Source organism: Artibeus jamaicensis, unplaced genomic scaffold, assembly GCF_021234435.1.
Source record: "Artibeus jamaicensis isolate MK-2021 breed Jamaican fruit bat unplaced genomic scaffold, CSHL_Jam_final contig_1284, whole genome shotgun sequence".
Taxonomy (NCBI): Eukaryota; Metazoa; Chordata; class Mammalia; order Chiroptera; family Phyllostomidae; genus Artibeus; species Artibeus jamaicensis.
The window spans coordinates 1,382,007-1,409,699 of record NW_026521249.1 but is presented as its reverse complement, the minus strand read 5'-3'; the positions used below and the strand labels follow the sequence as shown (position 1 = coordinate 1,409,699).

The window sequence follows — 27,693 nt, the reverse complement described above, 5'->3', positions numbered from 1 at the left end:
TGTAAACGACTGCCAAATGGATTCTTTCGACATTCCAGCCAATTAAAATACATTTAAAGTGCAGCTGGTGGAGAGGCAAGCAGGCGATTGTGCGGAGAACTTCAGGGCAGAGAGACAAAAACAAACTTTGTGGAACCCGGCTTGGGCAGCCCAGCCAGGCCTTTCGGGGGCAGTGGAGAAAGTAATAAAAAGCTATCGTTTGCTGCTGTCAAAATCAAAGATGACACTCTGAGCACCACCTTAAAAGACACAAAAGGGGAAAGCGTGTTTGTCAGGGTGTCAGTTTTCTCCCCTTGCCTCTTGAAACTCCGTGTGTTGGCCGGTTGCCCAAAGTGGGGCTGCATACAAATATTGACAGAACACAGCGGTGTTTGTCAAACCCGGCCTGGGGAAGCCAGTGATTAAAACTCTCCAAGGAAGATCTGAAAACCCAGGAACTCTCCTCAATAGATTAGAACATTGACCGAATGAAAGAGAAAGCACTGAGTGGGCTAAAGTGAAACACTCACCGTCCCTGTCTGCTATGCCTTTTCGGTAAGGACAGAGTTTTCTTTTCCTTTTTTTCCTTGAATGTCTGTTTGGGGTGAAGGAAAGCATGTCCAACATGCTCAGCGCTCTGCTCCTGAGCTCTGATGTGCAGAGCACGGGGTTTGCCTGCGATTTCGCTGGAGGATGTGAGGGGGTTGCACTGTGTAAGTAGACACAAGCATTACCCAGCACGTGGAGTCTGCCAGTGCTTTTCCAGAATTCAAAACAATCCATTTTTAAATGTTTGCCTCTGCTGATCTGTCCTGATGTTTGCTGTCTGTGTCCAGGTGTCCCAAGATTGATAGCAAATAGACTCAGCCATTGAACCAATAATAATGATGTACATTCAGCTTTAATTTTTATTTTCATTTTAAATGTCATCTGGTTCATTCTGCTGCCAGCCCCACACCTATGCGCGCAAAAGTTTTTCTTCCTCCTATGTTAACATTCAACCAAACACAAGGATTCTGTTTTACTAAAGCACATCCAAAATGTTTGAAAATGCCTTGCTTTATCTTGACTTTCATGGGAGAAGCTGCTAATTGGGGAATTTTTTCTGAATCTCTCTTTTCTTATAGCTGAAATAGGCAGCTGCAGTGGTACTGTCTGTGTGGTTCTTCAAGCTCAATAAATACCTAGCTCTGTGGTTCCTCCTCAGATGCCTCTCTGAGAAGTTCCCAAGAAAGCCGAGTAAGAGTGTGGCTGGGCAGAGACACTGATTCCTACCCATCAGTTTGTCCATGAAGACGTACAAAGTTCCTGATTATTTCCTACCTCAGCTTGTCATGGTAGGCCCTCTTTAGCTTCATTTTTGTTCATTGCAAACAAAGAATCTTGCACATTTCATGGTGAAGGATCACATTGCAGTGTCCTGAGCTCAGTTAAATGCACTTTATTAATCTTTAATGTGCCAGTAGCTCTGAGGCTATGCCAAGCTGAGACTTTCCAAAACTCTTCAAGCTACCTGCTGCCAAGATAAATAGTGGTGTGCCCAGGAGGGATATTTTAAGGAAACTTGCAACAGCAAAGTTTTACCCATTAAGTTTGTCATGAGTCAATGAAAGAAATCTTAAATAAAAAAGATTTCAGAAGGCACTGCTTCAGCTCTATACCCTGTATGTGAGAGACCTAGTGGTGGGAGTCCATCTCCTTACACACACAGAGGTCTATGCTCTGCGCAGGAACGAGAATAAGTCTATCTACTGTATGGGTGTTGGGTTTTATTTACGAAATGGGTGCTTTGTGAATGGAGACATGTGTGAATGCAGAAAGCTTTCCTGCCTGTGGCAGTGTCTGAGCCCAGAGAAAAACAAGGCTATGCATGTGGTGGGCTGCTTGTCCAGTACAGCCATTTCAGGCATTCCAAAAGAGCCAGAGATGGGCGATGGTCACAGAAGTCCATTTGGAGAGAAGTGTAACTTTGTACAGAAGAAAAATGGGGCGGTGTGCCTCAGAACATTGGGCACTGGTGGTGGACAATATGAACCTGTGTTTGATTGACCAGATCCCGAAGCATGTAAGGCTGTGACCTCTTGGATTGCTCATCGGACTGAGTGTAAACGGTGTCATCACCATTCCTTGAGGATGCAGATAGTAGACAAAAGGACCCTGCCTCAACACAAGTTCTGTAAACAGAGAGTTCATCTGTCAGGGTTGCTAAAAGGAGAGCACTGAATTGGAGTGGGGGGAGCTCCAAGGTCCTTTCTAATTAGAGCCAACGATGCAAAGACTTTACAAATACATGCAGGCAAGGATGAGAGAGGATCAAGAGGGAGGGATAGACTCAGATAAGTAGGTAGTTTCATTACTTTTAGAGTCAAGCCACCGTTCTTCCTGTGGCCTAGAATAAGGGTCGACAACCTAGGCAGCACAGGCTAAAATTTTCCCACTGCATGTTTTTATAAATAAAGTTTTATTGGAACACATTATTTACGTATAGTCTATACCCATGTCTGTGCCACCACAACAGGTTTGAGTAGCCGCAGCAGAGCCCTACAGACCTGCAAAGCCTAAAGTATTTACTGTCTGGCCCTTTACAGAAAAATTGTGACAAGGAGAACAGGACTTCTCCAACTATCTGTGGTGAAAGAGCAATTTTGTTATTCATTTATTTACATTCTCATTTACTTTTTTTATCCTCACTCAAGGACATTTTTTTTTTCATTGCTTGTAAGGGAGAGAGGAAGGGAGAGACAGAAACATCAGCGTGAGGGAGAAGCATTGATTGGTTGCCTCCTGGATGTGCCTGGACTGAGGACTGAGCCCACAACTTAGATATGTACCCTGACTAGGAATTGAACCTACAGCCTTTGGTTATGGGATGATGTTCCAACCAACTGAGCCACACTGGACATGGCTCAGTTTTGGTTTTTTAAAAATGACCAGTTTGTTAATAGATGGATAGTTTTATTAAGTATGATAAAAATGTTGTTGGACTGTTGAGATGTCAAGTTTCTACAAAATTTCTAAGCATTAAAATTTGTACTTATCACAGGTCCTCAATAAATAGCAAATTCCTGCCAGTCTGTGGGCCACACTTTGAGCAACCGTAGCCCCTGCTTAGTTTTCTAGCCTCATTTTATGTCATTTGTCCCAAATCTCCAGTTATGCTGCTGTTCTTTCTGAGGACTGAGTACAATAAACTCTTCCAAATTTGGGCATGCCACCGATGTTTGTCTGACCTGGAAATCTGTTGCTCTAAATCTTTCCCTGACCCCTTTTCCTTTAGGTCTCTGCCTCAGTTCACTTTGTCAAAAAGACTTCCTAGCCATTCCATCTGACAAATCTTCCCTCATCTTACACCACTTTTTCTTTATAGCACCTATTACTGTCAATAATTGTCTCATTTATTCATCTGTCTTCCTATTTATTATTTGTTTCACTGTAATTTCCCCATCTGGATTTAGTAATTTATTTCAGATGGTTTAAGTAGAAAGGGACTTCACACTGGTTTTAGGTGGCATTTGTATAATGTTGAAGGAGTAGGGGAGCAGGCAGAACTGAGAAAGTGATCAGAACAACACGACAAATCATCTCTGCCTCTGTCACTCGCTGTACAAAGCTGGGAATCAGGACTCTGCCACTGCCACTGAGAGCCAGCTCCACAATCACGCTGCCTCTGCTGCCATTTCCTTCCTCACAGTGAGCATCTCTGGTTCATGAAACACATGAGGTGAAGGACAGGATACTGGGAAGACTACCTGTAAGTGATAGTCTCATTTTTGAAACATACATTGTGTTTCCAAATTGAAACACACACACATATATATATATAGCTGCAGTTAGCTCAGACATGAGGTTATTGGTTACACTCTAATGTTATGATTTACTGAGGGCTTATTATGAGCCATGCACTATATTAAGTGTTATATATACATTAGCTCATTTAATCTGTAAAATATCCCAAATGAAGTATGCATTATTTCCATTTATAGAGAGGAATCAGAGGCTTTGAGTAACAAAGTGACTTCCCCATGTCACAGAGCTGGCAAGAGTTGGATCCAGATTTAATCTCATGATTTTCTGAAGTCCGTTTGTACCTTTAATCTCTAGTTACAATCCTGTATATAATTTATCTTTCTGGTTATTGTTTCTTTACCTAAGACTTTCCTCTTTTGTTTTCTTCCAAGTAGCTGGTTAATCTACTGCAGTATCTCTTATACTTTGTGCCTTAGCAATGTGAAATCTAGTTATCGGGTCTGAGATAACAGCTCAGGTTGCTGGTTATCATTGCTGAACAACCACTGAATACCGTCAAAGAATTTGCGGGTCTATAGGGGAAAGTATAGAAAGGCTAGGAGAGAACTGTATCTATAATGATTAAGGGTATCAAAAAATTCTTTCAGGATAAAAATCCTAGAGGATCGAATATTTGTCTTATGATGGGAAGATCCTTCAATCTCTGCTATATGCCTGATTAAAAGTTTTGAGTTTTTGTGTTCTGTTTGTTTGCAATTCCACTTCACATTATCTTTCTTATGTACAGCAATTAGTGTGACCTGTCATTTGATAAGATACATAAAATAAGTTGAACATTATTTTTATGTTAGAAATTTTAAATAACTCAAAGAAACCTCTGAAGAAAGAAATTCTGGCAAGGCATGGGTTCCCAACAAATGTTACTTGACAATAATGGATGTGATTAGATGAACTACTTCAAGTCCTAATTCTAGTGCCTACAAAATTCTAAGGGTGTAGAGAAGAATTTCCGGAATGGTGAAATAAAGACCTTTGGAAATCTGCTCTTCCATGCAACCAGGAGAACACTGGTGAAAAATAATTGAAATCAACACTTTAAAAAAAACAAATGTAGGCAATTATGCAAGCCCTTAGAATAATTTAAGGAACATTTATTCAGGAAAAAATACTGAATATCCTAAGAACAGTGAGTTTTTTTTAGATTTAACTTGCCCCATTTCTATTCTCCTTTCTGCAGCTCTGAGGAAGCTTTAAAAACCAACAGTTTCGCCATCACAGTAACTGTAAAAACCAGTAGCCTAGCAGCCACTGGAGGGGCCAAAACCTGGTCAGAGCTCCACAGAGAGTCTCATCCTCCAAGAACAGCCATGATTTGACTTGTCTGGTAGCTTTCTGGGAACTGCCACATGCAAGTTTCATTTTTATTTGACCTTGTTCAGAATTTACTCAATGCAAAGAACTTTTCTCCCGGGACTTGTCAAAAACAATCAGAGCAGCTGTTTAACTTTGCAGCTGACTGAGACAGCAATAAAAGTTGGGGAAAACAGGATGCTAATCAAAAAATTAATTTCAAACTGGGAAATGAGTTGTCTGTTGGGGCTTTGAAAAGTGCATGTATTTGTAGAAATGTGCATGGAAAAAGTCATGCACATGTGTGGGGGTGTGCACGCTCTTAGGAAAGACCTGAGAAGACAGTAATCTCTCACCTGTGGCTGACCCTGAAGCTCTACATAAGGAAGAAATGGAGGCTAAGGAGGAGTTATGAGCAGCTGGCAAACTGCAGGTGTAGCCCACTATGTACATAATTCCCCTCAGTAAAGGCTGGAATACTTATTGGTTAAAGGCATTTAAAAAAATATCTGCCCAGCCATTAGCTGACCACTTAGCTAACCACATATGACAAAGAATATGGACTCTATAGGATAAGATCAGGAAAGTCACTAAAAAAATAGCAACGACAATAACAACAACAAACAGAAATAATAACACGCCATGGTAGGGGAGATCTAATGTCCAGAGTTGGTACATGATATTATTTTAAATGTCTGTTTTTTTATAAGGTTATGAGACATGCAAAGAAAAAAAATATATGTGCCATACACAAGGAAGCAAAATCAGTCAAAAAGAAATTATCCTTGAGGAAGCCCAGACATTGGACTTACTAAACAAAGACTTTAAATCAGTGACCAATATGTCCAAAGAACTAAAGAAAATAATTTTTAAAGGAATAAAGGGAAATGTGAAAACAATATATCATCAAACCAAAAATAGTAATAAAAGAGATACAAATGTATAAAATAAAACCAAATTTGGACCTGAAAAGTACAATAGCTAATGAAAAATTTACTAGTGGAGTTCAGTAGCAGGTTTGAATAAGCGGAAGAAAGAAGCAAAAACATTTGAGATGGATCAAATGAGATTATGTAATCTGAAAACAGAAGAAAAATAGAATAAAGAAAAATTAGCAGAACCTTGGAGATCTGTGAGATACCATTAAGTACATGAATATACATATAGTGAGAGTCAGAAAGGAGAGATAGAAAGGAGTAGAGGTAATATTTTTTAAATATAATGACTGAAAAATTTACATATTCAGTGAAAATTATGAATCTACATATCTAAAAGGCTCAATGAATTTCAAGTCAGATAAACCCAAAGAGATTTACTATGAGACATGTTAAAATCAAATTGTCAATAACCAAAGAGAGAATCTTCAAAGTAGCAAGAGAAATGTGCCTTGCTATATATAGAGAAGTCTCACTGATATTAACATCCAGTTTCCCATCAGAAACTATGGACGTCAGAAATCAGTGGGATGACATATTCAAAGTACTAAAAGAAAAATACTGTCAAACAAAAATTTTATACCCAGCAAAACAATTCTTTAAAAATGAAGGGGGAACTAGGACATAGACAGATCAACAAAATCTGAGAGAATTCACCATTAACAGACCTTTGCTTCCTTAAATGACTAAAGGTCCCTCAGGATGAAATGAAAGGGAACTAGACAATAACTTGAATCCACACAAAGAAATTAAATGAGCACCAGTTAAAGTATAAAACAGTATACACATATTTGTTTATAACTCCCATCTTTCCCTCCTTCCTGATTGAAAAAAACATCTATTAGACAAAGCCATAAGTATGAAACTATGTCAACAAACTTGTAATGCATAAAAATATAATGTGTAACCATAAGAGGACAAAATAAAGTAGCCATATAGGAGTTCATGCATACTATTGAACTAAAGTATGTATTAGTTGGTTATATTAGATAATCTAGATGAAATAGACAAATTCTGAGATACAAAATACTGAAACTAAAAAACAAATGAAAAATCTGAATGGAATTTTAACAAGTAAAATGATTGAGTTAATAATAAGCAGACTTACTACAAAGAAAAACCTGAGCCAGATTTTCTGGGGTAGCTACCTGGTGAATTTTATCAAACATTAAAAAAATTAGCACTAATCCTTCATAAACACTTCCAAAACATAAGAGAAAGGAACATATCCGAACTCAACTAAATGTGAGAGCTAAAACTGTAAAACTCCTGGAAGAAAACATAGGAGTAGATCTTCATGATTTTGGACTGGGTAAAAGCTGCTCAGATGTGATGCCAAAAGCATAAGAGAACAATTAGGTAAATGGGACTTCATCCACGTTAGAAACTTTTGTGCTTCCTAGGACATACATCAAGAGAGTGAAAAGACAGCCCAGGTAATGGGAGAAAAATATTTGTAAGTCATGCGTCTAATAAGGAACTTTTATTCCATACAATGGAATAGTATTCAACCAGAATGTGTGAAGGCCTCATACTACTCTATTATAAGAAGACAAACAACTTGTTTTTAAAAAATAGGCAAAGGATTGAAAATCATTTCTTCTAATGATATGTACAGAAACACCACTTTGTACCTACCAGGATGGCTATAATGAAAAAGAGAGCAATAACAAATGTTGACAAGAATGTGGAGAAAGCAGAACCCTGATGTATTGCTAGTTGGAATGTAAAATGATACAATCTTTAGGAAAGATTTGGCAATTCCTTAAAATGTTAAATAAGGAGTTCCCATATGGTCCAGCAATCCTCCTAGGTATATACCCAAGAAAATTGTAAAAGTGTCTGTACAGAAAACTTATACATGAGTGTTCTTAGCAGCATTGTGCATAATTATGAAGAAGTAGAAAAAGTCCAGTATCTTTTAGCTGATAAATGAATTTAAAAATATGGTATATCCATACAATTCAATATTTCAAGTCACACAAAGGAATTAAGTACTGGTGCACATTACAATGTGGACGAACCTTGGAGACATTATGCTAAATGAAAGAAGACAGATACAAAAGGGCACATATTGTATCATTCCATTTATATGAAATGTCCAGAGTAGGCCAATATACAGAGACAGAAAGTAAATTAGTGGTTGCTTGGGGGCCAGGGAGAATGGAGGTTAGAGAGTGCCTGGTAATGGGTATGCTATTTCTTTTGGGGTTAGTAAAATGTTCTGCAGTTAGATAGTTGTGATGATTGCACAACTCTGAAGATACTAACAACTACTAAATTGTACCTTTTGAAAAATAATTTTATTGTATGTGAATTATACCTTAATAAATCTGTTACTTTAAAAATGCTAAGGGGAGAAACCAGAGTAATTGGGAACTTGAGAGTTAAGTTAACCTTACCAATTTTTGAATGCAGCTCTTGCAACTTTTGAGGCAAGAGTGCAAATAGAGGTCCATCTATCACAAGTCAAATATTTTAAAATTATAAATCAAGAAAACAGTCTTAAATATGTTCTGTTCTCCTGCTTTGACATATATACCTTTGTATGGGAACAACTTTGTACAACTGGTGATGGGGAGTCAGCATGGGCTTTAGAAGAGCAATGATCTGATCATATTGTCATGCCTGAAACAGCCTGTTGGCAGCCCAGTCAAGGTGTGAGTTGAAGAGAGTCAGGGCTTTGCAGTTACGAAGTTCTGGCGACGGTCCTACCAGCAATTGAAGAGGGCCCAGACTAGTGTCATGAGTCTGCAGAGCATCTGACAGATACAGCAGAGCTCCTACAAGCTGGATCAGCAGAGATGGATGTGGAAGGGGAAGGAAGGAGGAGAGAAGAGAGAGAAGAGAAAAGAGAAAGTGGCCCTCTGACCGTTAGAGCTTCAGTGAGTCAGGTTGGTGACATCATTACCTATGAGACAAAAACAGAAGCTGGTTTTGATGGGAGTGAGAGATGGGGTTCGGATATGTGGGGATGGGCTACATGTGGACATCTGGTGCAAGTGGTCAGCTAGTATTTAGCAGTAGTGCTTGGAGCATAAAATGATTTAGAAGTCATCAGATATGTCAGAACCCTGGAGAGAGGAAGGTTCCACCAGGGGCAAGTAAAGATAACGAACCAGAGGGAAGGGGACACCATGGAGCCATACCATTAGTAATTAGACTTGGGAGTGTTCCTACTAAAAAAAAATGACAGATATAATGCCATTTGCAAGAAACTTTCATGTTGTCTACCAGAGTCTCAATCACATGGCAGACTTGATGCTGTAGATTAGAAGATGGTGATTATAATATGGTCCATAACATGTAATAGTTGAGAAAACAACCAAAATCAGCTTGATCATAATGGAAAAGCATGCAATTGAACTTTTAAGTTATTTGTAAATTATACCTTGTATATAAAAATCTGTATAGCTGAAAAAAAAAGTGACCAGGGTAGCTTTGCTTGCTATGATTCCTTTTGTGTGATGAAGAAAAACAGGCTATTAATTTTTAATTGCTTTACCTGGATGATGATGTTATTTAGTGTTGCTATAGAATTTCACACCTTGAAAATACTCCAGAAACATTAATTAGACATTCTTTATCAGCTCTCTGCATTAGACATTCCTAGCATATTTGCAGTCTCACTAGTCTCAACTACTTTTATTTGAATTCACTGGGAAAGCACTTATAACTAACTTGCCTTGTTTTGGTTATGGAAATAGTGTTGACTTGAGTTCAGTATTACAAGGTTTCTTTGTTTATTTACTGAATGAGGAAAATTTGCATGTTTACACTGGCTTTACACCCTTCTGTACTTTGATTGGCAAACACAGGGCTCTTGCTATTCCCTGTCCTCGATGAGGCCTGGTTTCCGCTGTCACTGCTCTTCCTGGCATCACCAGGAATTGGCCCAGCATTTGGGCCACTGTGTTCTTGTTTCTCTGGTTTTACTGGAGTTAACATTTCTAAGAGACACAGAATAGGTATTTTCACAATAAATGATCATACTTAGTTGGTGGAATATGGGAAGTTGAATGTGTTAAGCAGGTTTTTAATCTTTAATTATCAGCAGTCACATATTCTCAGTGAACTATGAAGGAGCTAGGTTTGGGCCACATTTTAAAGAAGGTAGAGAATGCTTGCCTCCCCTTTTCAGTTCTGCCAAATGTTTGGATCCTCCTTCTTTTTTCCTGGCTTCTAGAGATTTTGTACCAGGACTGACAGTTGCCTCCTTCTGTGATTCATATGCCAAGCCCTTCAGTGTCTTTATCTGCATTCTGCTGCAATACTCTGATTGGATGTGAAGCAGGTTGCTTTGAGGTAGGCTATCTCATAATTTGAAGGTAGGAGTATAAATAGGCATGGCTTTTAGGGAAAGCATTTTAGCAATACGTATCAGAGCATTTTAATCTATTCTAATTTAATCTATTTAATAGAAATAATGTGATGTGTACAAATATCTACTTATAAGAATATTTATTACCATGTTATTTTGTAATGCTGAAATTCAGAAAAAAGCTATACATCAATAGGAGAATTGTCAAATAAATTATGGACTACACAGAGCTCTTATAAATTAATAAGAAAAAGATTACTATCCTAATAGAAAATGGTTAAAGAAAATGAAATGCAGTTTTCCAAGGAGAAATATAAATGGTCAAGAAGCATTCGAACATATGTTTAATCTCATTAGGAATTAAAAGGATACAAAGGAAAATAATGAGTTATTTTACCTTTTTAGCAATGATTAAACTATTCCCATTGATAAAGAGGTGGAAGAAAGGTATTCACATTTATTCTTGGTAAGAATGTGATTGGGACAGGTTTGTGGTGAGGGAGCAATTGGAGTGAGAGAGTAATTTTGACTCAGCAGTGCACTTTTAAGAATGTATCTTGAGAAATAATCAACAAGTTTACAAAGCATATACGTAAAATATATATCACAGTAACACTTATCCTAGTGGCAGCTGAACGTAATCCAGAGTCCACTGGTAGGTGGTGGTTCAGTAGATCCCAGTGCACCCACACAGTGAAAACCAAGCAGCCACTAAACCCGACCCAGGTCTAGTTGCTAGAAATGATGGAGTAAGTGGAAAATGTAGTGAAAAATGAGTTTGTAAGCCATTAAGTGTTAATAGTGCTTACCTAGTACTTCTATAGTAAATACCTACAACAAGAATTACTTATCACTAAATAATTTGTAATAAAATCTATTCTATATTCAGAAATAAAATGTTTGAATAATTATAAATACATGTCTTTTATGACCGATTTCTTCAAACTCCTCTTTTATAGGTGTCACAGATTGAACTGCCATAGTTCTACCTAGTAATAGAAAATGTTTAAAGAAGTATATGTTATATATACTGCATATGTGTCAATAGCCAATCTGTGTCATATGTGTCATAAGCCAATCTGAAACTTTGGTATGTGGAAGCTCCTGTACTAGTGCTCACTGTAGACACTGGGGCAGGCAGAGTTTTAGTTAGTTAGGTCTTCCGGAGTGATGTAGACCCTGATTCATGGGGTCTGCCACATTGTGGATGAGATATGAGACATTCACATGGACTACCAAGTCCTGTGGAGGAAAAGGGAAAGCATGGCTTTTCTCTCAAGGGGAGAAAAAACTGCGGCCTCCACCACAACAGGCCTTTATTTCTTTTCTGGGCACATTACATGATGGTCCTCATTTACTATGCACAGGTTCACTTTAGGTGGTTACCTTTTACAGAAAACAAAGGAGCCAATGCTGCCAATCATCACAGAAGAAGGATATTTGCAAATGAAGGGAAAAGTGGTTGAACCAGTTACACTCATCCTTGGAAAGTTTAGCATGGATTTTAGGAAGTTTCTTTACAGTAAATGTTTTCTGCCTCAATTCAGGGTGAGGGTGTTTTAGCAAAAGCAAGTCTAAAATCGGCCTAGGTACAATGCAGGCCTGATTCCCCATGAGTGATCAGGGACCAGCATGGGACCCTATCCATGGGTGTGGGTCCTGTGCATTGGACCTTGCTTTCCACTGGGAGCTGGGCCCACGCCATGCAGAATAGTCTCCTATACTGGAGAGTTAGGGAGAAAAGTCATATACACAATTATGAAAACACTTCTGCATATTTAGAAAACAATCTGCAGATGAGTAAATGGTAAAAATATTAGGAATCATTTTATTATACTATTTCCTTTTTCAGAGAGAGAATTTTAAAAATTTGGTGAAGTATATTTTTTTGCCCGTCCATCCAAGTAATTTAATAAGTTAGCACCCCCTGCCCAAGAAAAAATTAAGTTGATTTAGTTCTATAAATTGTTTAAGTCACCTTCTTAGAATACTGTCTTTGGTTTTACAACAATTCTGTGAGGTGTGCAGGGTATTTACATTTTACAGATGAAGAAAGAGTGTCCAAGAGATTGAATACATTGCTCAAGATCTCAAACTAAAAAATCAAGGAGCTGGGATCTGAACCAACATTTTTCTGACAATCCAAGTTAGTTCTAGTTATTGCTGGGACTTAAATCTAAGTGTACTGGCTCCAAATCCAGTTGTTTTTTTTATACTATACTATTTTGCTCTTCTCCCAGAAGCTTAACATGCCTAGAATTGAAGCCTGATCTGTTTTCTAATAAGGCACCAGTGAGCATAAAGGAAAGGAGAAGTCTAGATAAAGAAATAAGTATGGTAAGGCATATACCAGGGGAAGGGGTTGCGAGTGGGAGGAAGGTGGGCAAGTCTTAAACCCAAATGCCTGCAAAGGCCATACAGGCTATATAAATGATGGCAGCCTGCCAGGAGTGAGAAAAGCAAAGCTGACTGCATGATAAGAAATGGAGCTGTCATGGGATTGCACTGCGGTTGAGACAGCAGGGATTCTGGGGTTGTGGCTGAAATGGAGCATGGGTTCTGCTGAGTGTCTGAGGGATGTAGCTGTTGTTCAGCACCAGCAATTGTTGCCAAAAAAACAGCTAGTTCTGTGGTTTTTTATTTATTCTTTAATTTTTTTTTATTGTTGCTCAAGTACATTTGTCTCCATTCCCCCCCAACACTCCCTCCACCCCAGCCATCCCTACTGCTCACCCTCAATCCTACTCTCCCTTTGGCTTTGCCCATATGTCCTTTATATATGTTACTTGATGACTCTTCCCCTTTCTCCCCATTATCCCCTCACACCTCCCTTTTGATTACTGTTAGTTTTTTCTTAATTTCAATGTCTTTGGTTATATTTTGCTTGCTTGCTTGTTTTGTTGATTAGGTTCCACTTATAGGTGAGATCATATTGTATTTGTCTTTCACCACCTGGCTTATTTCACTTAGTGTAGTGGTCTCCAGTTCCATCCATGCTGTTGCAAAGGGCAGGAGCTCCTTCTTTCTTTCTGCTGCACAGTATTTTGTCATAAAAATGTACCACAGTTTTTTTATCCACTCATTTTCTGATGGGCACTTAGGTTGCTTTGAGCACTTGGCTATTATAAATTGTGCTGCTATGAACACTGGGGTGCATAGGTTCTTCTGAATTGGTGTTTCAAGATGTATTTTTATTTTTTAATTATTTCAAAGAAGCTTCAAATCTAATTTTTAGGTAAAATCTCCATTTTAAATGCTAGCAACAATTTTAAAATAGTATTTTCTAGGATGACTAAAATATATCTGAAGGCTATCCAAACACTCAAGTTTCTGGTTTGTGATTTCTGGGACATAGTCTGTTTATGGGTTTATTAGGCTTCCGACAGGGGCAGTTCAGTTCTGTTTCCTTGAAGTCTTAATTATACCACTGTGATTTTTTTACACATTTAGGAAAACATTTTGCTTTCATCTTCTTCACACCTACCTAAGTCAGGAACCCCCTACTGTGGTTCTTTCTCAAATTTCATCTAAGAGATTGGGAGGGAGGTTATGCCTGCCAGATTACCCCCAAGCGCATCCCGGAGCCGTCTGCCTAAAACTGCTGGGTGTGAGCACTGCACTGAGGCATGGCCCTCCAGGCTTAGGAAAGATGTGTTTTAATCCAGTTTCCTTTCTGACTTCAGTTACTGTCTAGACTAGATTTTTTGCAAGATTGTAAATGTATGGGTAGTAGCTTAGTGACACAAATCACTCAAGTTTTCCTTGTCTAGGAAGAATCCAAACAGAAGGCGCCAAGGAAAGCTCAAAAGATGTATGAGCAATGGTACAAATGGGCACGTTGAATCTGCAAACTGGATTAAACATTTGACTACTGCATTGACCTGAGTGGCAGAGATGTATGTTCTCCTAATTCTATAGGAAGCTTCACAACAAAAGGCAAGATGTACCCCTCCCCCACTTCACACACCGTTTAGTCCAGTGAACAGTCCGATAAACCTTTGGGGGCATCTTAACTTTGGAGATAATTCTCTTCATAATCCATTTTGGGGCTAATTTATAACATTTAAGTATACAATATTTTTCTATTGATAGCATGTTTTTAATATTCTTTAATGATTTCTTATAGAAAATTTAAAAACTACCACAAAGTATCTGGAAGAAAATTTTAAAAAACTGCATATAATCTCATCATCTAGAGACTGTTATAATGCTGATCTTTTTCTATGCTTTTATGAAAAACAGGAAAACAAAAAACCCCAAAGCAAACAAACTCTTGAGTTATATGACGAATTTGAATATCTAGAATTAAATTATTTTTGATAAATTCATGCTATATAAGTAAGTAAACAGTGCTGAGAGGTGAGGCCATCAGAAAGTCGGAATTCAGCTTCTAAGGGGAAGAGTTGGTACTTCCTCAGCAACATTTTAAGTGCATTTTGACTGAAGGGATAAAGGCCAAGGAGGACAAAACCACTGGGGGCGTTGAATACACTGATGACGGGTGAGGCACACATGGACACAACTTACAGCTCCTGTGAGAAACTCAGAGGACTCTTAAAAAAGAGCGCATCAGTCCGTTGGTTTTGGGCTGGGAGGAATTCTTGTACTAATCCAGCCTGGAGCACCTACCATTAATCATTCTGTCTCCAGTCCTTTCTGCCTGATCAGTCTTGATAAATAAAAGCAAGAAAATCTAAAAGATTTTGAGCAGTTACCAAATGCCTGTTTTATGCAATGTTGAGATGTATACATTTTATGTATGTACATTATTATATGTACACTCTCATTTAACTTTTTAGTAATGTTATTAGGATATCATTCATACAGCATTTGAGGTATGTAATCCAGTGGTTCCTGGTATATTCACACATTGGCTATCATCACCACTGCATAATTTTGGAATTTTTTTTCATCACACTGAAAAGAAACCCTCTATGAACTGCCACTCTTATTCTCCCCAAACAGCCCGGTGGATTGTGGTATGGAACCCTTAGCAGGTATGATTTGCAAATGAATTCTTCCATTCTATGGCTTTTATTTTAATTTTTTTGATGGTGTTCTTTGACTCACAAACATTTTTAATTTTGATGAAGTCTGATTTTACCAGGCCTTCTGGATCAGGACCCAAACCATGGTCTTTCTGCCCAGTGTCATTTATGCCAATAGGATGAGACTGAGTTTGGTAAAGCAGAGCAGAAACTTTCTTCTTTGATCAAGGAATGGAGAAGAGTGCGCTCATGCTCTGACAGCACCTTCTTCCTCGCCGGGGAAGGGGCCCTACAGGCTGTGGCGTGGAGTGACTGAATTCTTTTAGACATGGGTAGTTCTTCTGCTGTTGGACTTGGCCCTTTTGCACATGGTCCTTTTTGCCCATGATGACCCATCGACCCCTTGGCTTTTGTACCCAGCACCTTGGTCTTTGGGCGTAGCCTTCCTCATATTGCAGTGGGGAATCCTCTTTAGTTCCTGTAAGTAAAGCATAACTCATAACATGGTTTAGGTTTTGGGAAACAGTAGGGTCTTTGGGATGAGAGCTCTGTGACACAGTTTATTTATTTTTTTGTTGTTGTTGCTACCTGTGCTGTTCTTATCATCTTTAAAAACCTGTTGCTTTTTATAAGGTCTTGAAGGTTTACTTCCATGAATTTTCTAAGAGTTTTACAGTTTCTGCTTTTAAATTTATGTCTGTAATATAATTTGAGGTAATCTTATATATGATGTGAGATAAGCAGGCGTCAAATTCATTCTTTTACAAGTTGGTATCCAGTTGTTCCAGCACCATTTGTTGAAGACACTGTTATTTCCCAATTTAATGTCTGATTTAACTTGCACAATAGTCCATTGAGGTAGGAATTATTTATCCCTTTTTGCTAAGGAAACAGAGGCTCAAGGAGGTTAAGTGACTTGCCCTATACTGTAGAGAATTCCAAGGAAGAAGTAGAATTTAATTGGATTTCAAAGGCAAGCAGGGTTCTTCCAATAATACCAAAGTGGACATCTACTTCATGCCAGGTATTGATAAAACTGATACACACTAGAGTCCTCATGATTTGATGCCTTTAAATTTCTTTCAACTAAATATACTTTTCCCAAGGAGCTACTGTGTTGAGAGTTTCCAGTCTAGGAAAGATGAATAGCACAGTTCCTATTTTTATTTTCTTAAATCTATTTTTAGTTACAGTTGACATACAATATTATATTAGTTTCAGGTGTACAATATAGTGATTAGACATTTATATACCTTATAAAGTGATCATGCTGACGAGTCTAGTGCCCACCTGACACTGTACATGATTATGTAACACAAGTATTGATGACATCCTCAGGATTGTATTTATAACTGGCAACTTATATTTTTTAATCCCTTTCCCATTTTCACCCATCCCCCCACCCCTCCCATTTGGCAACCATCAATTTGTTCTTTGTATCTGTTTGTTTCTGTTTTGTTTATTTGCTTATTTTGGTTTTTAGATTCTACACATAATCAAAATCTTTTGGTAGTTATTTTTCTCTGTCTGAGTTACTTCATTCAGCATAATGCCCTCTAGGGTCATCTATGTTGTCACAAATGGTAAGATTTTATTAGTTTTTTATGGCTGAATAATATTCCATTGTATATATGTACCACATCGTCTTTATTCGTTTGTCTATTTATGACACTTAGGTTGCTTCTGTATCTTGGTTACTGTAAATGATACTACAGTGAACTTGAGGGTGCATTTATCTTTTTTAGTGTTTTGGATTCCGTTACGTAAATACTCAGAAGTATAAATTTCTGGGCCATACAGTTTTTATTTTTGAAAAGCTAAATAATGAGTAGAAACAGTGGAATTTCCTAAAAGTAGGATGGCCATACAAATAAATATTTTTATCAAAGAAACAGAAACCAGCTTAAGGACCCAAAGTCAGCAGGAGAGTGGAGCACCAGCTACCAGTATGGACCAAGGCCAAACTGTCCCTGAGCATTTGCATGGGTAGGCCCAGATGCAGAAACAGGTGGGAGCATCTGGCCGGTGAGCTGAGCCTGAGCTGTGTGCTCAGTACTGTGTGGGCAGGGGCCGGGGGGGATGTGCATCCAGCCAGATCACACTCAGAGAGGAGCCGTCCAACACAGTGGGAGTGGATGTTGGAAATACCCACTCCTGGGACAGCACAGAAGCCACTCTTCTTTCTGCTACTCTGATTGCTTTTGTTTGTGTCAACAAGCCACCGAGCCAAGTGTCTCCATCTTATTTTTAGCCCTCTATTTCATGTGACCTTATTTCCCAATGAGATTATAATCTCCTTGTGGTTAGGAACTGTGTCTTACATACCACTTGCTGATGGTTCCTAGGAAACCTCAAGGAATTTCCCCCTGGGGAGCACAGTCAACTCTTCATAACGCATGTGTGGATTTTTTCTAGCCAATTTATAATTTTATTTTTATTTTTAATTTAAAAATTTTGTTGTTTATTTATTTTTAGGAAGAGGAAGGGAGAGAGAAAGAGAGGGAGAGAAACATCAATGTGTGGTTGCCTCTCGAGCACCTCTTACTGGGGCCCTGGGCCACAACCCAGGCATGTACCCTGATGGGGAATCGATTGGTTCACAGGTTGGTGCTTAATCCACAGAGCCACACCAGCCAGGGCCAATTTATAATTTTAAATCTGATTTTCCTTTCAGCCTAAAATGATCCTAAGGACTCTGCCCCAACCATCGGATGCACCAGGAATGGGTTTATGCCCTTCACCATCGGCCTAGTTCAGACGAGGGGCCGAGGGAGGTAGGAGACGGGCTCCCTCTTTTAGAGGAGGATGCTGGGCCAAGTTCTAGCTTTGGCTTAGCTCATACACTTCTATTAATACCGCCTTCATTTTGAACTTTCCAATCCCTTAAGGCAGTTATTTTTAAGGCTTTTTCATCTATCAAAATTATGTGGAGTTTGGGTTTTTTTCTTCTTGTTTATCATCAGGGGCCAGAGCTGGTTGTTTCTTCTGCTTTACTAAGCCCCAGGGCGATGAGTGGAATCCCCCAGATAGCTGGGCTCTGACTCAGACCTTTGAGGACTTCTTCCTCTGCCGCTCCCAGCTCCCTTCATCACTCTCCAGAGTTTACAAAGCCCTCAGGTCATGGGATCCACTCACAATAGAAGACTCTGTGGCTGATTTGCAAAGTAACATCAGGTTCTTGTTTTAATCATACACTTTCAGGGCGAAGGCTGCTAGGCAGGATGAAAAGCATTAATTTGTTGCGGTTTGTGTCCTGCTATAGCTTTTCTTGACCTTGGGTGGAATGTCTCTTGAATTTTCTGAGAAAGTAGATGTGTACCGTTCATCTTTGGGAATAACATGCAGTTTTTCTAAGAGCTACAGGACATGGAGGTAAAGGTGAGGAAAGATGGATTAAGTGCAGTCATTGATTTATAAAACGTTTTCAAAGTTTGCATGTTTAAAGGTTATTTTTCTCTCAGGCAGCAATTGTTACCTCTGATTGAGTAAAAAAATATATATCTATATGGGTTTCAGTGGCTTGGACTATCAACATTGTTCTTTAGTGGTTGGCTGATATGTGTAGCCAGCCCCTTCCCCAGCACATGCACCCTTGACAAGGCCCTGCTGTCCGCCTTGTTCCTAGTGACTGAGGGGCATGGAGAAGGTGGGGGAGGAAAGCTGGTCAGGCGACACAGTGAGCTGTGTCCTAGGGAGACAAAGCTGCTCTGTGATGGTGGTGGTGGCGTGAAGAACTGGGTGGGGGAAAAGCCTCTTGTTTATTAGGATTTGAGTCCAAGGATAAGAAGACTTCTCCAGTTGTAAATCTGTAAGTAAAGTTTTTTTTGTGTTTTTTTTTGTATTTAGCGTTTAGGCTGATGGAGAGGATGCCACAATAGATACCTTTTATTTTAATTTGGACTTTGGTGGTTGATTCTTCTTTACTTCATTAAGACAAAAGCCTTTCCAATGCCATCTTTGCCTAGAAAGAGACAGAACTCTGAAGCAGGGTAAAGTGTGCAGGGAGGGGTGAGGGGGGAAGTTTATTTTTATTATTCCCCTTGACTGTGTTAGACTTACCTCCCCTCAACTGGAAGCTGCTTTCTAAGGCCCCATGAACCAAGTCACTGTCCTCTGTCTCATTTTTCAGATTTCCTATGTGAATCCTGACAATAGGATTCAATTAATACTTACTGAGCACCTACTGTGTGCTGCACACTATTCTGACAACAAACCATAACAATAGCTACTCTGTTAGTGTTAACCATGTGTCAGGTACTTTGTGTGCCTTAACTCATTTCCTCCCCAACAGACGGCTGTTTCACAGTTGGGGAATTGGGGCTCAGTGAAGTCGAATTACTTGTCTAAGTCCAAATAACTAACAGGTGGTAGAGTCAGGATTTGAATTTAGGATTTGAACTCTACAACACATATGCATGTCACTGACTCACTTTTAACATGCTCCCTTGTCCTTCTGTTTTTAAGATATATGTTGTATTTGAATAGGGAAAGGAAGATAACAGTTTTGAAAAACTTTTGAAAATTTATGAGATTAAGCATCTAACAGCAGATCTGACAGAGTGGACACAATTCAGCAGCTGAGTGACCCCTTGGGAATGCTGTAATCATAGAGCCTAGATGAATACCTTTTGTTACCAAGCTCTGGCCTCTGTGGCCCTATCCCTCAGGCCTTGAATGCACAGGCAGAACCTCTCCAAGCTCTTCTGGCTCCATGTAACGGTTCAGACCCCCATCAGCCCAGCTGGGCATCTGAATCACGTTGTCTCTCAAATGCAATCCCTAAATTCCTACTGCCAACATCCATTGCTACTAAGTTGCAGCAGCTGCTCCTAATTTTGGTATCTGCAGTTCTCCCTGTTAGCACATCAAGGATGATGTTTAAAGCCCTTTCTCAGACCTTTTGGGATGACTAGGCTCCTTTCTGGGTTTGGAAACAGAGGACAAGGTAAGGGAGGCCTGTACGTTGAGAATCCGTATCAATGAGATACCCACTTAGACCAGCTCCCAAATCTATCTCACACCTATGCTGTATCTCAGTGTTTACCTAAGGTAAAGTTGGTGGCCAGTGATTGGTGGTTGGGTGGAGATTTCAGCCTCTTCCAACTTTATGGGGTTTTGTTCTCTCTTGACATCTACACTGTACCCTGATCCTAGGCTAGTGGTTTCATTTTAACTTAAGACCATAGTAGAAAAGAAAAGCTAAATCAGAAATGAACCTCATTATGGGCTTATATCGATTTAATATAATTTTACTTCTAGAAAAAAATGTGTACCTGAGCTTACCTTGATTAACTACAGTAGGACATTAAAACTAGTTACTTGTGTGGAAACCTGCAAACTAGGAGAACTGAAGGGCCAAGCTGTTCAGCTGTTCAGCTGGAGAGCCAAGCCTTCCTGGTTGAGTGAAATCACGTGTGAGATATTGGGGCTGGTGCTCCATTTGGGAGAATATTTCTTCTTAAGGTTGTCATGATCTCACTAGCGGTGGGGGTAAATTTCCTGATTTAGAAATGTGACAGTTCAGCCCAGAGAAAGAGCTGAACGGTGAGTGCATGCTGGTCTGTGGCTGCCTGCAGTGGGAGTTGTCAGCTGAAGGGAGCTCCGACCGAGCTGGAATGCTAGGTTGGTGGGACGGCCACACCTCATGCTTCTTCAGGCAACACCCGAGTCCGCTCCAAGAGGCCAGGGGAAGCTTGCAGCACTTTGACGGTATCAAAAGGAACCTAATTAGGAAACTCTGTGGTGGTCAAGAAGCTGGTAAATACGGCAGTTGGTTCCTTCACCAACTTAACTAATGACACTGATCCTTATGACAGTCCTGTATCTCCGAGGCAGTCCTCACTCATTCCAAAACTGTGAGTACCTAGGATGTGCCTGGTATCCTACTGATCACTGGAATGGTTTTGTGAGTATGAAATGGTGACTGTACTCAAAAAATTATAATCAGTGGGACATTAGGAAAAGGCAGGCACATCAGTGTGAGCACATCAGCCCAGAACGTAGTGAAAGAGGGGGTCTTTGGTGGCACAGGCAGGAAGTCACTGTTCCTGGTCTGAGACTGGGAAGAGGTTCAGAATAGGTGCTACTGTTTACCTAAGTCATCTCAGTAATCCTCAGTCTAGCCATTTGAGCAATGCATTAAACTTTCGTATGATGGAGCAAAAAGAGTGCCAGACTCAGAGGTCAGAGAGCTTCAGGTCTGGTCACCACCTGAACCATGCCTCCCCGCCTCCCTGCAATATTCAGCTTGGAAAAATGACCAAAACACTCTGGGTCTTAGTTGCTTGACCAGTAAAATGGTAGTAATAATCACATGGTACTTCCCTGAAGGTGGAGGGCTGTACCACCTGATCTCCTTAATTTTCTATCAATTCTCAAATCTGTGTTCTTATGATTTCTGCTTTTCTGTGTAGCTGAGAGCAGTCATAATTCAGTGCTAAGACTGAATTATGTAGAAGTATGTTATTTGCTGGACTGAACACAGCACCAGCCCCTGGACATTTGGACAACAGAATCTCATCCTAGATATTGCCGAGTTCATTTGAATCAAGTCCTTAAAATGTTATGTAGCTTTAATAGAGAGATTATCTATAGAATTTTTGTTCACTAGCCATCTGAATTTATTGATGAATGGAATGTGATTTGTAAGAGTGTTATTTTTAAAGGACACTTAAAATATATTTAATAAATGAGAGATTCACATTTATTTTTGAAAAATTCTCTGGTTCGTTTCATAAAAGTGATGGTGGGTTAACAAGTATCTATTGAGTGTCCACTACGTATGGAGAAATAAACTGGGCTTTGTTGTAGGGGAGCAAACAAGTAGAAAGCATTCTGTTTATTTGTAAGAACCTCAGCCTTTATCTGAAGTGAGGCATGCACCTGGAAGCAGTTACAGAGCAGCTTGGCACAAGGTGGTGTTTAATACGCTTTGGACTGAAGGCACATGTTCCGGTAGTTGTCAGAGTAAAAGGAGAGACTAGAGAGGGAAAGATTACGTTTTGAGTCTTGAAGCAGCTGATAAAACACTTTTCCAAGGCAATCTATAATGTTAAAGTTTATTTTATTTTAAAATCTTTACACCAGAATTAGACAAGTTGCAGCCTGAGGACAGGCTGAAATTGGGAACAGAGGTTGCATGAGAGCAAGAGAAGAACCTTTCCCTCCAAAGCCTGATGTGAACCAGGCACTTCACGCTAATTACTGTGATAATTCCACATGGTCAGGTTCCTTCCTTGTTATGTATCAGGGGACCAAGGTTCAGCAAGGCAAGGTAAAATCTTTTCCCACCTAAAAGGGCCGTGGTCAGACATGACCTCAGGTCTTTCTGGATAAACAAATCTCAGTGTGAGTAGTGTGACAAATGACACTAAGAGAATTGAATTCAAATCACCAGTTACTTCATCCGCATACAGTTGACTAAACTGGATGATAAAATAATAATCAGCTGAGATCACTATATTGTTCTGAAAGCAACAGAAATTAAGATAGAAACCATTCAGGCAGTGGATTCCAAGCCTGGGAGACAACCTGTCTGTGCTTCTTATTCCCCCAGCAGTTTTTATAAAGTTCTTTTGCCAGAGGAAAACAGCAGAGCAGCTTGAAAGCTATATAAAGCAAATGTGCAATGGTGTTGGCAATGTTCTGGAAGTTGCTACCAAGAATGCATACTATAGGGAGGAATGAAGGACCAATTTCTGGGCGAAATCCATTACAAATGGAAAGCTTTAAATGGATGAATTCTCCATCAATAAGTTGCTGCTTTCCATTTAATTGTCACTGTTCAGTATTTTATGTATAAATCTTCCTGCATGTATATACATGACTACATTGGGAGGCAGTGGAAATTGACGTTTTTGAACTATGTGTTCCCCTTGCCTAAAGAGTGAATAACTATCTGACTAAATACTCAGCACCCTTGTCTCTTGCCTTGTGATTATCATTTGTTATATTAATACACAATGTGGATCTTTCTCCATGAAAATTGGAGAACTTGGTTTTCTCTAGTCTGTCTGTCTTAATTAGGTATTACATGGGTGAGTCACAGCCCTATTTTTGTATGTAAAAATAGAACCAAGCTTTATGTGCTTATCAGGTGCCTTTCATAGCTTTTGTAAAAGGGGTGAATCACTAAGCCATTCCTGAGTAATCTTGCAGACTTGTCAGATCAAGAGACCATCCCCTTCAGGCTATGCTCTCCCACTCAGATTCCGTGTTCTTCTGAATTCTGGAGAGGTCTCCAGCAGTTGTACCTGCCTCTGGGCCATGAACTCTAGGAGCGGGAGGGAGTTGCAGAGTTATGGTGAAGGGTATGTAACTTCGTGTGAATCCCAAAGAATTTTACCTGCACTACTAAGATAGAGAGCAGACTGACAGGTCTCGAGAGTTGGGGGGTGGCTTGGTTTAGGGGGTGGAGAGGTGAAACAAAAAAGAAAAGGACTCTGGACATGGACAGCAGTGTGGGGATTGCAGGGTGGAGTTGGGTGGAGGTGGGAAAGGGTGTAGGGGGTAAATGGTAAGGGAAAAATATAATAAAAAAGTATAGGGAAGTATGAAATATATATATGTATGTATGTAAATATACATATGTCTGGTATAATGAATTAGTGTATTATACATAATGACCTTTTTAAATGTCACTAAGCTTATACTGAGTTTTTAATTTTTTATTTACTATAATCTGTTGCCTGGTAAAAACAAAAAATTATCATGTGGAAGCTTTTAAAAGTTTTTGAGGTTGGAAAAAGAACTTGTAGCTCTGGCTGGCATGGCTCAGTGGATTGAGTACCAGCCTTTGAACTGAAAGGTTGCCGGTTCAATTCCCAGTCAGGCCATGTGCCTGGGTTGTGGGCCAGGTCCCTGTTCGAGGCATGTGAGAGGCAGCCACACATTGGTGCTTTTCTCCCTCTCTTTCTCCATCCCTTTCCCTCTCTCTAAAAATAAATAGGTATTAAAAAATAACTTTTAGAACCAAAAAAGACAGGGTATTATGCTCTACCTCAGTGAAAATTTGTTTAAAGCTCTTTTCCCATTCATGACCTTACTAAATAAATATGAACTCACCAAACTTGATTGATTTATATTCCTTTGCCTTCCAAAGCAAAGAAATAGAGGTTGGAAAAAGTTAAATTTCCCCAAATGTTTAGATACCTCGCTTTTCCCTGTTCTCATTGTATCAGCTACTATAGAAATATCTTGTTGGTTAGTTCTCACGTTGCCCTTGTGCGCAGAGGAACGATGCTCATGTTTTATTGTTTGCTATGCTTGGCTGTCAGTCTTGAATAGAAGTTCTTTACTTGTTATGGAAAGTACTCTTCTATTTCTGACTCACTGTAAATTAGCAAACATCAGGAATAGACTTTGAACTTGACAAACATCTTTTTAGCGTCTCTATAGATGTATATGAACTTATTGCTTGATTTAGTGTTGTGCTAGATTAAATCATAGCAAACCATTCTTATTCACGAAACACTTCCTTTTGAAACTGCAGGTCTTGATTTGTTACTCTTTTAAGATTTCATAGGTGAGTTTGTCTGGTAGTTTTCCCCCTTTTTTTTTTTATTTACTAGCTTCATGAAGTTTTGCTATCAGGTTTATGCAGGTTTCACACAGTTAATTTGGAAGATGTTCATCTTTTTCTGTGTTTTAGGAACTGTTTGTATAGATGAGGCAGTAAAGCACAGTCATTGAGCCAGCCCATGGGCTCTGAGGATAGACACAGGCCTTGGTTCAGATCCTGGGTCATTCACTTTCTGGTCTTACAACCTTAGGTGAGTTATTTAACTTGTCTAAGCATCAGTTTTATTTCCTGTAAAATTTTAACACAAGCACCTATCGTACAGAGTGCTTGTGAGATTAAAAGAGATTATAGAAGCAAAGCCCCTGTCACAGCTCTTGGATCATTGTAAGCATCAAACAACGTGGCTGTTGCTGAAATAACAATGGCAAAGGTGGCAATGGTGGCAGGGCATTGCTCTCACGACATGGAGGCTATTTCTTTTCTTGAAATTAGTGCTTTGAAATTAGAAATATCTATCTATATAGATAGATACATAGAGAGATATATAGATATCTATATATATCTATACACACATATGCATGTGTATATATTGTATTGGTATATATGTTACATATATAATATAAACATATATGTATTAAGATTTTAAGCTTATTTTCAAATTGTTTACATTTCATGTTTGTAATTTTTTCTACTTCAATTTTTGTTAATCTTCATATGCTCTTTATAAACTTGTTTCTATTTTTTATTCATTATCATTTAGTATTCTTAATTTTTTGAATAATGAAATTGAAAGATGTTGATTTACCTCTTAGTGCAGTTTTTTCTACACAGTGTTTCCACTATCAATCATCATTTAAAATTATTCTATAGTTTTGAAAGTTTCTTTGATCTAAGAGCTGTTTGAGAGAATAATAATAACTTCTCAAGTTTTTGTTTTATTTGTTGCTATTTCATAATTACTTTCAGTTTTCTTGCAGATGTCAGGGAAATATGCCTATCATAATTTTTATTTTGATTTAGTAAATGATCAACTTTTGTAAGTGGTCCATGAGTAAAAGGAAAGGATGTATATATTTTTTAAGGATCATGGAATTTGTAGAATATATGAAAATACATATACACACACACAACAATAACGAAGTTTATCATCAGGCATTACGATTTATATCCGATTAGCACTTTTGTAGTCATCTGTTGCTTCAAGAACAAAAAGAAATGTGGCAGAACCTCCTTGTTCTCCTCTTATTATGATTCTGTAAATGTTCCCTTATATTTCCAATATTTTCCTTTATGTACTTTGACACTGTGTTATCTGCAGCATGGATATTAATGACTATCATGTCTTATTAATACTACTATTACACAAATACTGAAAAAAGAAACCCAAAAGTTTGATCATGTACATGTGGCAGGTTGTGAGCTAGGTGTTTTAGATTAATTTTCTGACTTATAATAACTGTCTAAGATAGGTAGGTATATTTAGGGCTATCCATAAGGAGTCTAGGAGATTGCATTATTGATTAATAGACACAAAAGTAAAACAATTTTTTGTCTTACACAATGCTTCTTGCCTTTAGCTCTGCTTCTTTAATGTTATTGTTGTGACTCATGCTTCCTTTTTGTTTGCATTTGTCTTGTATATCTGTTTTTTAATATTTAACCTTTATGTCACTTAGCACGGTGTTGACTTAAGGTAGATACCCTGCAAAAATGTTTGTGGGATGAACAGGCCTTTCAGACTCAATTTGTTTAAAGTGTATCTATTCTAAGAGGCATATAATTAGATTTTGTTTATGATGAGTGTGAGATGTTTATTAGTAGAGTTTAACTTTCTTACAGTTATTGTGTTACTGATAAGTTTGATTTACTTGTGACATTTAGCGTTTTGTTTTTTATGTTTCCCTTAATTTTCTTTTGCTTTTACTGTTGCCGTATGGACTGTGAGCTCTTTGGTTAAATGTACATACAAATTGGTTTGGAGAGTGTACATCTTGTTTTTATCCTGCCTTTGATTGACATCTGGCTTGTCCTACAGCTGAGTGCATGCATACTGTTGGCATGATGATTGGAGTTTCCATTGCAGCTGCTGCTTCCCAGGGCTTTCCATTCACATGCCAAGCTACAGTAAATTACGTTTGTGGTCATGAATTTCTTGTTTTATTTATGATCTCATTTGAAATAACTTATTCTTCTGAAAATCAAACACGTTTGTTGCATTGCATATTCTTTTCTTCATCTCTCGGTTTTGTACTAATCATATAACTGTTAAATGATGTTAATGTTACAACGTTAAGTGACACGGATTGATTATATGTTATATGCACTGTACTGAATTATGAGAATTCAGAGGAGAAAGAAGAGGAATACAAAGTAATACCTTGTCCATGTTTTCAAGTTGCTTAAAATATATTGGCAGGGGAACTGGATGTATAACCATAAAAATAAATAACTGAAAAGTTAAAATATAAATGATGTCACTAGCACTATGTATAAATAAATGTCAAAAGAAAAACATATGCAAAAATGTGCCACTATTCAGAGGTCAAAAATATTGTCTAGGGTTGAAATGTTCAGAGCAGTCCTCCCCAAGGAGGAAGGAAACCATCTCAAGGTGAGTGGACAGTGTGGACAAAGGAGTGGAGATGGGTGTGAAGGCGTCACGTTTATGAGATGGCAGGAAAATGACCGTGGTCGTATTGGAGATTTCGTAGCATCAGAAATGCTTATGAGGGTAAAGGTTTTTTTCCTCAAATATATTAAGCCCTTAGTGCCCAGAAAGCACACAGAGGGCACTTAACCAAGTAAAAGGGGAAGGGCATGGCCGAGAAAGTGTCCATGTGGACGTGACCCCAC

At 38.7% G+C, this 27,693-nt stretch overlaps 1 protein-coding gene across 2 annotated transcripts in view; it reads left to right on the top strand.

The window, feature by feature from the left end:
- The first annotated feature begins 394 nt into the window (after nucleotides 1–394).
- The window catches only part of NCKAP5 (NCK associated protein 5), a 995,643-nt gene continuing 968,344 nt past the window's right edge, over nucleotides 395–27,693 (top strand). The window contains exons 1-2 of one of the 2 annotated variants that reach the window (XM_053666799.1): nucleotides 395–534; nucleotides 1,107–1,316. The gene's annotated coding sequence lies outside the window, so the exon portion shown is untranslated. The remainder of the gene's footprint in view (nucleotides 535–1,106; nucleotides 1,317–27,693) is intronic. The other variant, XM_053666800.1, reaches the window with a different exon arrangement.